Source organism: Rattus norvegicus, chromosome 6 (genome assembly GCF_036323735.1).
Source record: "Rattus norvegicus strain BN/NHsdMcwi chromosome 6, GRCr8, whole genome shotgun sequence".
In the NCBI taxonomy this organism is placed as follows: Eukaryota; Metazoa; Chordata; class Mammalia; order Rodentia; family Muridae; genus Rattus; species Rattus norvegicus.
Window position 1 is genome coordinate 77,557,062 of NC_086024.1, and position 10,909 is coordinate 77,567,970.

The window sequence follows — 10,909 nt, forward strand, 5'->3', positions numbered from 1 at the left end:
TCTGAGCCATTCATAGCTCATGGTAGTTTTGATATTCTCACAATGATTATTAATCAGTAAAGATTTATTGAACTTGTAGCATATTCTTAAGCTGGGTGAGAAACTGAAGATTGAAAGAAGGAAAAACCAGGAATTCAAGGTAAGAGGTAGAAAAATTAAAAATCGCACAGCATAGAGATAAGCTCTTTAGTATAAGGGTACTGTGGAACTTGGAAAGAGGGGGCACCTTTTGGGCCAGGGTAAAAGAAACTGGGAAACTTCAACCTGAGCTTAGAAAAATGAGCAGGTAAATCATAGCATACCAAGCAGAGAAAAATGGCTTGTACAGTGAGCCAGGAGGCTACTGGTCTTCGCAACTGGTAGGTTTATCAGGAGACTTCTTTACATCAAGTTAAAGATGTGGTTAATGTGGTGAGGAGCTGTTTTTACCAGGGCACGAGGGTCCCTGATGGAGTCTAGAACACCTGGTCAGGAACATCAGCATCTTCTAAGCACCACCACCCACCCACCACCATCTCTGAGAGACTCCGGCAGCAGATTTTAGTGTTCAAATGCAAATAGCAGATTTATTAGTCAACTCACTGTGGATTGATATCTATATGCAGGTGAGGGCAGGCAGAAGATAAGGCAAGGCCTATGATTGGGTGGTGAAAAAGAAAGGTGGAGATAGAGTTTTTGAAAGGCAGGAGAGAGGAAGAGAAGGAAGAAGAAAAACTAAGAGGCAGAGAAGGACGACCCAGATCTGTGTGGCTTTAATGGCCACAGGTAGCTATTACTATTTCATAGGAGATGGGTTTTTTATAGGACAATTTGTCTTATCTAGGTGGGCAGTTTATTTCAATATCAATTAGTTGTGAGTTTATTGTGTGAATATTTTGTGGAGTGAGAATTTACTAATATTTATTATTTACTGCTACACTCACCAAGACCAAAGACTCATTTGAGAGACACTCTTCTCCAAGGGTGTCCAACTCTCAGCCCATGAACCCCATGCAATCAAGGATAACTATGAATGTAATCCAACATATAAACTCCCTTAAAGCATGAGAGTTGTGCATGCGTGTTGTAAGGGTGTCATGTGTGTGTTTATGTTGTGTGTGTGTGTATGTGTGTGTGTATATATATGGTATATGTGTAATTTTTAACTCAATTACATGATTCTTAAGCATGAGCATTGTAAATGATAACATCATGTCACAATGTCAAAAGGATAAATCTGCACCCCATAATCAAGATACCAGTTGAGTAATCTATTGTTAATCACACATCATATGTAGTGTGCTCAGTTTGCTTCCACACCAAAGCTATGGCAACCCCAATATCAAAATATGACCTTATTAGAAATTGGGGTCTTGGCAGACATAATTACAGTAAGGATTTCTTGACAAGATTATCCAGGATTAAGTTGGCTCTAAATCCAATTGAAAGTACCCTCAAGAGACAAAAATAAATAAATTCTTCAGAGACCCATGCAGAAAAAGCCAGGTGAAAATGAAGGCAGAGATTGAAGTAGCATGTTCAGAATGCAAAGGCCATCATGACTGCTGAGATGCCCGGAGTGGTTTCTTTGTCCGAAGGCCTCGACTCTCCTGATACTTAAAAATTAAACTTCTGTCCTAGTTTGCTTCCTATAGCTGTGGTAAAACTTTGACTGAATTATTTCATCATCTAACTCCCAAACTCAGTCCAGCATCAGGGGATGTCAAGGTAGGAATTTAAGGCAGCGACCAGGAGGCAGGATCTAAAGCAGAGACCAGGATAGAGCTTGCAGGTTTATTTTTACCAGTAATGCTTTCTTACACCCCAGGACCACTAGCCCAGCTCCATTCACAGTGGCCTGGGTACTTCTTCACGGATCAAAAAAAAAAAAAAAAAAAGAAAGAAGAAAGAAGCCCCAAAGGCGTACCTACCTCTGATGGTCGTCCCAGTTGAGGTTCCTTCTTAGATGACTCTAGCTTGTGTCTACTTGACAAAATCTAACCAACACAGCTGACTGGCAACTTAACAAAAAGACACATCACTATTAAACTATCAACTTTTCTTTCTCCAAGACATCGTGTTAATATTTGTATAACTTTAAAAGTCCCATGATCTTTAAAACTTTTAATATTCTAGAAAGTTCAGGCTCTCTAAAACTCCAAAGGCTCTCTAAAAACTCAGTCTCTTAACTGTGGGCATCTACAAAATAAAAGAACTGAGGCACAGTCTCAAGCAAAGCAAGGCAAAACTGAAGTCCAACAGCATAAACAATGTGTTGTGCAATGTCTGGGACTCCTTAGCTGTGATATTCTGGGCTCCAAAGGGCTTGGGCAGTTGTAGCTCTCCAGCTTTGCCACCACAGCTCACATAGCTTGTCTCCATGGCTCAGGCCAGGTCCACTCCACAGCTGCCCCTGTTCTTGTAGAAATCCGGAGTCCTGGCAACTCCAATACACTGGGGTCTCGAATGCAACTAACCTGCACCTTCTCCAGTGGCCTCTCCTTGCCTCTCCCAGTGCCAAGCCTCAGCTGGTCTCTCTAAACCCTTCAGTATTAAAACTCAATGCCACAAAAACCAGTAACATGTAGAAAAATCTTACACATTATCAAGTTCAACTACCAGTTTGAGATGCAGCCATGGCTCTCTTTCAATCACTGCTCTGTTCAATGACCCTGAGGAAATAGTCCTAGAATATTTCACTCAAAGATGCTGTGCTCTCTCTCTTGCGCTCTCTCTCTCTCTCTCTCTCTCTCTCCCTCTCCCTCTCCCCTCTCGTCTTTTTTTCTTTTTTCTTTCTTTCTTCCTTTCTTTTGAGGTCTTTTTAACTTTTTATTGATTCATTGTGAATTTCACATCATGTACCCCTAACCCCCTCATTTCCCCGTCCCTCTGCCCTTACAACTATCCCCCAAAACAACAAAACGAATCTCACCATGGATGCTGCAGTGTGTCATACACATGACACCATTTTGCCCAAACAACTTTACCTGCAAATGTCCACTGAAGTGGGTCATTAGTCTGGTCTGGGGCCTCCGGCTTCTGTTACACCATCAGTATTGGAGCCTCATCAGGACTTCTCTAGGATGTCTTGTTGTTGCCCTGTGTCATGGAGGTCCTGCAGCTTTGGATCTGCAGGACTGGCTGCTTCACTCTCTCCAGCAGTTCATAGATGGGGTAGATGTTGGGGTGGGCCAACTCAGAGCCATGGATCTGGGCTTGAGTGGAAGCTAAGTGGTCATCCACCAGCTCTCCTGTGTCCGTGCCATTTTCTTTCCCATTTACCCAGGCTAGATGCTCCTGCTCTTATGCCCTCAAGGCTGGCTCACCCAGCTGGTCTCTTCTTAATCACAACTGATTTTTTAGCCTTCAATAGCCAGCATGAACTGTTCCAATAAAGGCAAGGTTTCACTTCAGTACTTCTGGCCTCCTGTAAGTCACAGCTGATTCTTTGGCCCAAGATGGCCCAGAAAACAATTCAAAATATCACACAAATAGCCCCAGTAGTCTTTGAGAGACTCACAAATTTCTCTCTGAAATTCTTAGCTGGGCCTCCGCTGTCTTCGCCTCTCAGCACTCATGTTCTCAGCCCCCACAGAACATGTAATCAGGCTCTGAGCACCTGAGTCCAGGTTCCAAACACTTCCACGACACCCCCTCCCCAAATCAATACAGATAGGTGTTTCATAGCAATACCCCCACAATCCTAGTACCAATTTTTCTATTGGTGTGCTTTCTATTGCTGTAATAAAACACTGACAAAAACCAACTTGGGGAAGAAAGGGTTTATTTCGCCTTACAGCTTGTAGTTCATCATCCAGAGAAGTCAGGGCAGGAACTCAAGGTAGGACCTGAATACAAAAATTGAGGCAGAGGTCATAGAGGAAGGCTGGCTCACTTTCTCTTACCCATCCCAGGACCACCTGCCCAGGATGGCACTTCCCACAGTGGGCTGGGCCCTCCCACATCAAACATCAATCAAGAAAACGTCACACAAGTTTGCACACCAGCCAATCTGATTCAGGCATTTTCTTGCCTGAGATTCTTTCTTCCAAGATGGCTCGAGATTATGTCAGGTTTTCTAAGGAAAACAGAAGACCCAACCAATAGCCTTCTAAGCTCCAGAGCTACATTTTTGCTGTGTCTTTGTGACAGCCCTGTAAGGCTAACACATCATTTTATAATATTTTAAATTAAAATCAAGGAACATCCTGCTGGACAGTGGTGGTGCATGCCTTTAATCCCAGCACTCAGGATTGCAGAAGCAAGTGGATCTCTGTGAGTTTGAGACCAGTCTGGTAACAGAGTGAGTTCCAGGACAGCCAGGGCTACACAGAAAAACCCTGTCTCGGGGAAGGGAAAACCAAACCAAACCAAACCAAACCAAATCAAACCAAACAAAACACAGAAACACCCTATTGTTAAAAGACAAAACCACCAAAAAAGAAAGGAAGAAGCCTAGAAAGAATTGTACATTAAAGAATTAAGACTCACGAAAAGCAGATAAAGAATGAAGCTTCCTGCTTTGGGTCTGGGACAGGGGTTTAGGGAAGGAGGTCACCCTCTACCCACAGACCCCTCACTCTATGAGCCAACACTCTCATCTCCCTCCTGGATAACTGGGGGTTGGTACACTTGTGGCTGTTCACGGCTTACCAAGTTAGATCTAGCCCTAAGTCTCTGAGCTTTAAGCACATTCCCTTTATCTAAGTGAACTTATTATTAAGCAGCTCAGTCATGGGAAATGTTTTCCCCAGAAAAGAACCTCACTCCTGCCAATCACTAGATGACCAACTCTGACCTATTTCTTGGAGAGATGAGTCCTGAGCTCCTTCCAAAACAGAGAGCTAGGAGATTCCAACAGAGGCCCCAAGCCAATCTCTCTGCTATTGCCCTGTCACTGTCTGCTCCTCTCACTGTCTTGAGAGTGAACATTTTTTGAGTCTGACCTTCTCTGAATAGACAATGCTGTGGATGTATTGAAGCACACACATTCTATACTTTCAAATGCATCTCAAAGTATGGAAGACCCTAATGGGCTCAGATAGAACCCAGGGATCATCAGGGCTTTATCAGGGTGAGATTTGCTAACAAAAAGGTTCTAGCCCAGGAAACCAGTCCCAGTCTGTCTGGGGAAAAGTCATTGTAGAGCTAGTCAGATGGACAGACATAGCCATGGGCATGAGCAGGAGAAGGAGGATAACTCCTAAAATGATTCTCTTTCATAGAAGTAACTTCAAGGGGAAAATATTGTAAAGAGAGCACACAGAGTGTCACGCTCTGCCACAAGGCACGAATATCACAATTCCTTCTGTGAAGTACCAAAACCTAAGGGAAACAAAATGTCTCCGAACTATAGTGCTACCGTTCTTTCTAAATTTAAACATGAATCGTATCTTCTCTCCCTGTGCACAGCAGAAAGAGACAATAGGAACTGCCAAAGCATTGTGTAAGTGATAGACCCCATGTCAGAGCAAGATATCACTGAAGCCCACTTTCAAGAATGCATGACTAGATACACACACACACACACACACACATACACACACACACACAGAGACACACACATACACACACACACACACAGTGTAAAAGACAGACAGAAACAGAGAGACAGAGAGACACAGAGACAGAGAGAAACACACACACACACACACAGAGAGAGAGAGAGAGAGAGAGAGAGAGAGAGAGAGAGAGAGAACATAGACACACAGTGCCTTTGCTTACCCGGGAAGATAAATGGCAGCCCAGTTAGCTGTTCAACAACCAGTTCTTCCACCTCATTCCATATTGGCTGGATTCCCAGAGAACCCAAGATCTTTCTGGAACTTACTTCCACTACCATTTACTTCTTCAGTTTACCATGGAAAAATGGCTAAGAGACTGGAGTCCTTGCCTGGGACTTGAGTGTGGTACTCAAGAACTCTGAATGAGTAGAAAGAAACATACATGAACAGATGGAGCATTCGAACAGGACAAGTGATGCTGATGAGGACAAAGTCAACAAAGTCATTCATCTGTTCTGCAGCATTTGACATCCAGCGCAAAGGTTTCCAGCAGAGGAACCCCCAGAAGGAGCTTGTTACAGTTTGGATTTGAAATGTTTCCCCAAAGCTCATGTGCTCAGAGGTCAAGCCTTTGGTAGGTGAGTGAACTGAGAAGGTTCTAACCTCATCAACTCTCATTGAGAGTTGATGGAAACTTCTGAAAGTGGGGTCTAATTAGAGGAATTAGGTCACAGAGTTATGCCCACAAAGATCATATCCTTATGCCTAACTTGTTTGCTTGTTTCTTCTTCTTTCCTTGCTCCCTTCCTTCCTTCTTTCCTTCCACCCTTTATTTCTCCTTAGACACCAGGAGCATATGACACACCCATTGGCCACCTCAAAGCAGAGGTCCTGTTGTGACCTATAGAAAAACCTCTGGCCCATAGTCATGGCAACGAAATAAACAGAGTACATTCTATAGCAATAGTGAAGACATTAGCATTCCCTTGCAGTCCTAGTAATTACTTGCTCTTGTCCCTTCTCCAGATGCATGTAATCCTGCCCCAGGATTGGTGTGTGTGTGTGTGTGTGTGTGTGTGTGCATATGCAGTTAGGTGCAAGTCTTACTGGGGGTACAGCTGCCTGTGTGTCAATCCCAAAGGTTGTACATTTGCATTTGCAAGGTAAGTGTCCCACACTCCTTTAAGTAACCTACAGAATCTAACTCACTGGTTCACCAGTCTGGGCTTGGATGGAATCCTTTTCTAGTCTGTCAGCTCCCTATCTGAGACAAATAAAATGTTTCTTTACATCTCCCCAAGAAAAGTCGCACCACACTGGGTGAGTGAATGGCTTTGCTCTACCAAGTGCTTCCCACCATGATGTCTGTGTCACCTCAAGCTCAGAGCCCCCCTCATCATGAACGGAACTCTCTGAAACCGTGGGCCAAAAGGTATAAAAATACATTAATGAATATCTAATTTTAAGTTGTTTATCTCAATTACTTTGTCATGGTGACACAAACTTGACACAGCCTGGTGTAACTGGCCTGTCTGGCAGCAAGGGGCACATACTACAGATACGCTGGCACTTCCCCTTCAGCAGACCCCAAGAAACTGCAATGTCCCCAGGAACCTTCTGTATGGGAAAGGAAATGGCTACAAGTCAGGTGACCTTGGAGAGACAGAAGCTCAGAGCTGAGGCAGTGGGGGAGGGGACCACACCTTGGAGATTGTATGGATAGATAGCTCTTGCTTTCTACTTAAACACGTCAGAACCCCCAAGACAGACTCAGGGAAGTCATTAGGACTCTTTTTTTTTATTTATTTATTATATATATAAGTACACTGTAGCTGTCTTCAGACACACCAGTAGAAGGCATCAGATCCCATTACAGATGGTTGTGAGCCACCATGTGGTTGCTGGGATTGAACTCAGGACCTCTGGAATAGCAGTCAGTTCTCTTACCTTACACTGAGCCATCTCTCCAGCCCATCAGTAGGACTCTTTCTCCCTCTTCCCAATATGGCCACCTTGAGTAAGTGTCCTCTTTTTGCTTCTCACCCTTAACTTGGCTCCTTTAATCAGGTTATTGAAGATGGGTGGCTGCGCCTGGCTTGTAGGTTGCACACACCATTGACACCTGAGTTCAATAACAACAGGATGTCTCATGAGAAAATTACCTTTCCACCCCAGCCCGCTGTGTTCCCCACTTCTAGTTTCACCCTGGCAAATGCTCCTAGCCAGCCCAGGGGGTCCCACCTTCTCCAGCACTCTTGGGAGTGGGTGCATGCATGACTCCTTCAACATTTCCAGGTACTTACTACACCCCACCCCTCACCCCGCAACCCGACCCGGTTGTCAAGCCAGTCCCTGGAGCTAGAGGTGCCAGATAGCCGGTAGAGGGTAGGATCTGCTCTCTGCTTGATGTCCCTCCCTATCCCCCCACTTAGTTTAAACCAAACCTCTTATTCAAAGATCCACAATCCCTTCATTTTCTACTTCTGAGGTCTCACCCTAGGGCAAGACCTGTGGCTCAAAAAATCTATCCTTTCATTCCGGCCACAGTGCATTTTTTTCTTTTTTCTTTTTCTTTCTTTCTTTCTTTTTTAATGCTGCAGCAGTACCAGCTGCCTTACCTTCCAGGAAGCCTTTGGTTTAGACTAATATTTACATGTATTTGCATTTCTTTTGTACACACAGATGGGGGATGGGTAGGGTAGAGAGTTTTGCTTAGAAATGAAACCGCTTCCTGGGCCAGTACACAAAACGCTATTTCAATTGCCAATTTAAAATCCTGAAGAGAGTCGTTCAGCTGAAATTCAGGTGATTCCTATCACACCCCCTCCATCCTAAAACCCCCACCCTGCTTTTCCCATAGCTGCTTTGCCATTCTCCACATCAGGCAGGGGTAGGCAAGCTCTATTTGTCTTGGTCTTATACAAACTGGAAATTCTTTCTCCATGTTTTTGGTCATTTTCAGAGAACTCTGTGGGCACCCTCTGGTGGCTGACTAGAATTTTTGTCTGCAAAAACCAGACCTTCACTGAGATGGCTTTATCTCACAGTCCCGATCTTTGTATGGCTTTATGTGGGACATCGTGAGTTTACCTGCGAAGTTAGTTCATCGAGTGAAGCTTGAGAAATGAGCAAGGAGCAGTCGCTTTGAAACCCTCTGAGGAGAAATGGCACTGGGCAAAAATGCTAGAGCTAGCCAACAGCACGGCTGTGGGCTGCAGTATCACCAGGCCAGCCTGGGTACCTAGGATGAAAGGTGCCCTTCTGTGAGCTCTCAGAAGACTTAGCTTCCAGAGGAAACAGATGCACTCACTTGCACAGACACACACACACACACACACACACACACACACAGAGGCTCCCTGGGTGACAGCTGTGATAGAATGTAACAACAGAACAATGGCTGGCTCCTTTTTGTTTAAAACCACAAGAGAATTAAGTCAAGCCAAAGGATGATGTAAGAGAGGTTAGGAGGTCAGCATAACTGAAAAGGTCCCAGGAGAAGGATAAATTTGAAGGACTAAATAAAGCTTAACTTCCTCAAACCTGCTCAAGAGAGCAGACCACTTGTGAAAACCTCCCAGGTCTTTGGAGAATCCTTGGGGTGGTTGGGGTCGGGTGGTTGGGGTGGGGGGAGGTACTAGCTTGCAGGAAGAATTATGCGGCCCTCCTACCTGCTTCCTCATGCCCTTGAGCCCTGAAACCCTGGGGGTTTGATAAGTAAAGCAGCTTCGTCAACAAAGACATCACCTGAATTTCCTTAAGTCTTTCCCAAAGATTTAATTAGTCTCAGGATATTCACCAAAGTCAGTTAATGTCACCTTCGTATTGAGAAGAGGTGCACAGGGGTTAAACGTGAGTGTGACTTCAGGGACCTTAGGAGGCAGCGGCACTGCCCCGGTGCTCTGCATTCTCCCCTGCTGCGGCCTCAGTTCTGTTACCTCCCATCCTGCACTTTGTCTGTCTGGGCAGGCCAAGCTTCAGCAGCAGAAGTGAAAGCCAGCAGGACAAGGTTTCATGGAAGGGCATACTGGGAGAAGCAATGTCCCAGCAGGCCCTAGAAGCCAGAAAAACAGCCCAGCGGTTCAGATTCCAGATCACGCAATCTTAGGCCTCAGCAGCATCTTTTACCTGCAAACAAAGAGGCATTGTCAACCAGGACAACTTCCTAAGAAAATTAGTTCTCATGTGCTTTGTTTCACAGCCAGAGCCCAGGGCGAACACACACACACACACACACACACACACACACACACACACACACACACACACACACACACACACAGGGTGGGAGTAGCAGCTACGTCTCAGCCAGGCAGCATTGGAGAGGGCTGTGCTCGAGGGTGGAACAATGTCTTGGGTGGGTATTCCAGGAGCTAAGGTATGACTGAGTGAAGAGCAACACTGCCACGGTGACCACACCTGTGGGAGCAGACGAAGCTTAGCCACCCACAGAGACACCCTGAAATCCTTTGAGCTGGACCAGGTGGAACCCCTCCTCCGGAACTTTCTGTCTCAGGTCTGTTCTTCCAGTAAAATGAAAATATTATTTCATGGCTACTGTGGGCCACACTCAATCTGGGCTGCATCGGCCTCATGCTAATTGCAGCCAACAATACTTGCCCAGTACAGGCGTCCCCAAGAACTTTTATGCAGATTAACTTACTCATTTTCACGACAACCAAATGGTTCCCATTAAAAAAAAAAAAAAAAGACACCAAGCAAGGAAGGGAAACACCTGGCTCCGTGTAGGACAGCGGTCGAGTCTTCGTTCCAGCCCAGGCTGATGGGCTCCTAACCCTGCGCTCCTCACAACCACAGCTGCTATTTCTTGAAACATATGGGGTGAGCTCAGTTTCCCTGCACAGAAGCCTGCCCATGGTATATGCTGCAATCATTCCCAGCTAGCGGTGAGAACATAGAGAAAGTAAACAAGACTGTACTGCTAGCGAGAGGTTGAGACAGAGTAAAGCCGGTGTTCCCAATACGCAGACCTGAGAGCAGTTAAGAGCTGCTCTTTGAGAGAGTCAAGAGTTCGAACCCCAGCATCCATGTGAAGCAGCTCAGAACCATCTGTGACTCCAGCTCCAGGAGATCTGACACCCTTACCAGGCCTCTGAGGGCACACCCACAGTTACATTCACACAGGCACAGGCACACAAACACGCAGATAAAATGATAATAATAAATCTCAATAACTAGTAAAAGGTGCAGAGAGACTTTGGTACCCATGCAGAAGACCAGAGCTGCTACTGCTAAATGTGTGTTAACAAAAATCAACTCAGACGAGAGAGCGCATGAAGGAGATGCCTGAGGGCATTAGAATGTGCAAGGACAAGACTTCAAGGGCACACGGGGGAAACTCAACCATCCCATATGAAAAAGTGTCTGTCCAACAAAGCCATCAACATCAAAAGGAAGAAAATCTC

At 45.2% G+C, this 10,909-nt stretch overlaps 1 long non-coding RNA gene across 2 annotated transcripts; it reads right to left on the reverse strand.

Moving 5' to 3' along the window:
- Nucleotides 1–3,746: 3,746 nt before the first annotated feature.
- LOC102547890 (uncharacterized) lies at nt 3,747–10,564 on the reverse strand. 2 transcript variants are annotated; one of them, XR_005486309.2, is made up of 4 exons: nt 9,422–10,564; nt 7,431–7,605; nt 5,704–5,901; nt 3,747–3,827 (listed from the first exon to the last, which is right to left on the reverse strand). It is a non-coding gene; the product is annotated as an uncharacterized LOC102547890 (long non-coding RNA). The 2 variants fall into 2 exon arrangements; XR_354815.3 differs by lacking the exon at nt 9,422–10,564 and adding an exon at nt 7,928–8,284.
- Between the last annotated feature and the right edge of the window lie 345 nt (nt 10,565–10,909).